This window comes from Octopus bimaculoides, chromosome 6, assembly GCF_001194135.2.
Source record: "Octopus bimaculoides isolate UCB-OBI-ISO-001 chromosome 6, ASM119413v2, whole genome shotgun sequence".
Classification (NCBI taxonomy): domain Eukaryota; kingdom Metazoa; phylum Mollusca; class Cephalopoda; order Octopoda; family Octopodidae; genus Octopus; species Octopus bimaculoides.
Window position 1 is genome coordinate 53376777 of NC_068986.1, and position 3125 is coordinate 53379901.

At 35.7% G+C, this 3125-nt stretch overlaps 1 protein-coding gene across 1 annotated transcript in view; it reads left to right on the forward strand.

Moving 5' to 3' along the window:
• Positions 1 to 3125, forward strand: part of LOC106873752 (uncharacterized) — a 16336-nt gene that overhangs the window by 9754 nt on the left and 3457 nt on the right. The gene's annotated exons all lie outside the window — the stretch shown is intronic.

Here is a 3125-nt window from a genome sequence, read left to right on the forward strand (position 1 = left end):
GCGTGGAACTTCAAGAGGAAGCCACGGTGTATGACGTGATGGCAGAGGCAATGGCAGAGAAAGTTGAGATGGCTCGTATGGCAGGTCTTTTTCAAAAGCAAGTAAGAGAGGTTTTTTGTGGGTTGCAAGCATTGTGGGGGGGGGAAGAAAGAAAACGGCGAAGAAGGGACTGAAGATGTTGGAGGAAGGAGTGAAGGTTAGGCATGGTGAGAGGATGTGAATGTCGGTGTGGGTGTTATTATTGGTGGCGAGACAAGGGAAGAACGAGAAGTTAGAAGGAGAACGTGAAAAAAGTGAAAACAGTGAAAAAATTGGAAGAGTCATGGACAAATTAAGCTGATATCCAATCAAGGAGCAGCAAAGGCGTGATCCAACAGGAACAGTAGTCCAACAGGAACAGTAATCCGAGGTACAAAAATTCCAGCAATTGGCTACTCCAAATCCAGTTAAAAGGCCAGGATCCGTGTGAACGTACGTTATATAAGTTCAAAAAAAGGAAAAAGACAAAAAACAACGTGAGGATGTGATACAGATTGTGTTACAAGACGCTCGGGAAAGGAAAGAGAGAGAGTATGACGTTTCGAGCGGAGCTCTTCGTCAGAAACAAGGAAAGTTCAAAGAATGGAAAAACGGAGGAAGAAAAAATCGCCACTGATGTCCACGAGGTTACATTGTGGAAGGACCGGAAGAGGAAGTGGTGGAGAAAAAGTTCTTTCTAAGACAGGAGAGTGAAAGAGAGAGGTAAATATGTGTGCGTGCACGAGGGTCTGTGTGTGTGTGTGTGTAATAACAGAATGTGTATGTGCGTATGTATGTGTGACGTAGTGGAAGGAATTAGTAGCAGGAATAGTTTGGGAGTGGTTGTGGACAATGGTCAGTAGAAAGTAGGCAGGCAGTTTTTGAGTATGTGTGTGTGCGTGTGTCTGTGTTGTGTGGGTGTGATTTCCTAGCAGTGTGTGCCTGTATTTTTTTGTGTGAGTGTGTGTATATGTGTGTGTGTGTGTGTGTGTGTATATGCATGAGGTTTGCTCTGTGGATCGCACATGGATTATTTCGTGTGTGTGTGAGTGTATATGCGTAGTGTGTGTGAGTGTATGTGTTAATGCTTGTTGTGCGTGTATGTGAGTTATGTGTGGGTTCATTTGCCTGTGTGTGTGAGTTCGTTTCTACACATATATATATATATACATACATATGTATACATACATACATACATACATACATATACATACATACATACATATACATACATACATACGTATACATACATACATATACATACATACATACATATACATATATATATATACATATACATACATATATATACATACATATATATACATACATACATATATATACATACATATATATACATACATATATATACATACATATATATACATACACATATATCTATAAATATATAGCTGAGTTTGTGAGTGTGTGTGTGTTTGTGTGTGTATACAATTCATACATTTACACAATTCCAAATTTCTTGAATGAAACAATCGGAATTAATATTCTAAATACCATAACTTAGGTAACTGCGTTATTTTTTCCGTCAAAATAAATCACAGTTACCAATAAAATCCATTAAACTGCGCGAAATAATATTTCCTCCCCTAATAAAACCTAAATTTCCTCTTTCTACGACCTTTACAAATCCTTTCAACTCCTATTTTCTCTTATGAACGTTTACGAACGATCCAACAACAATTACAAGAACAAAAGAACATACTGTTATGACAGATACTTTCACTTTAATCCTTTCATTTTCATGCCGAGAAACTATACTCTCACATATATAGGAATACATACATATATACATACATACCTCATTCAAATAAACAGACACACTACCAATCATACGTAAATACACACACATATATATGTACCTATGGTTACCAATGACCTCATTCTAATTGGTGGGAATTGCAAGTTCACTTTCCATTTCTAACAAAAACAAAATAGCGGGACATCGTTTTCAAATACGATCGACAAAAATTTATTCCTACAAACTGAGTTTTTTTTTTTTATCTTTTCATATCACTATAAAATATAGACATTTATTTATGCATGTATACGAGTATATAATATTTTGGAAAAAACATAATAACTTTAAGGTTTACATTATTTGGAAAGTGCCATTTTATGTATTTTTTAATATATCCCCTTTACTAACACCCATTCAATTACAAATACATTTTCTGTTTATATCCTCCTCTTAGCTTCCCCAAAAACTACGAAAATGATACCAATATCAATTAGTATTTATATGTTTCAACTAAAAAACATATGGACCTCAAATACACATGAACTACAAAAACCCTAGCAATATCAATGGATGCTTAATTACTATTTATGTTTCAACTACAAAACATAATATGGGCCTGAAGTACACATGAGCAGGTTCTATTCACAACTTTGCTAAAATGGGTCAATTTCGGCATTTTCTTTTGTTTGGGAATTAATCACGACATTCTACATAAACAAAAGGGAGATAACCTACGTTACAGTAATTATATGTAAACCAGATGCTAATGGTTCACTAAGTGTCCAGCTAAACATAAATATTTACATATCCTGCTTTCAAGGTAAGACATTTACCAATAATAACATTCCACACAACACTTTCAATAAGGTTTTCATTCTTTCGAAAGTGCAATTTTATGTATTTTTTTATATACCCAGTTTACTAACACGAATTCAATTACAAATACATTTTCTGTTTCAAAACACTACCAATATAAATGGATGCTTCATTACTATTTATATGTTTCAACTACAAAACATAATATCGGCCTGAAATACACATGAGCAACTTCCATTTCCAACTTTGGTAATTACACACCCTTTCGTACAGTATTTTTCAATCTGAAACCATACGTTGCTCTTATTTTCTTCATCACATTCCTTACGAAATGCCACCAAAGAAGAGAGTGCGTTGGGGAATGAAACGAAAAAGAAATTCTAGAATCGCTTCTTTAAGAGCCGCTCAACGAGCTGCTGAGACTCCAGACCAACGAACCCTGCGTCAAGCAAGAAATGCTGCTTCAACTGCTGCTGCAAGAGCTTCCAAGCCCCTGGAAGTGAGACAAGACCGCTTGAACACCATCGCCCAT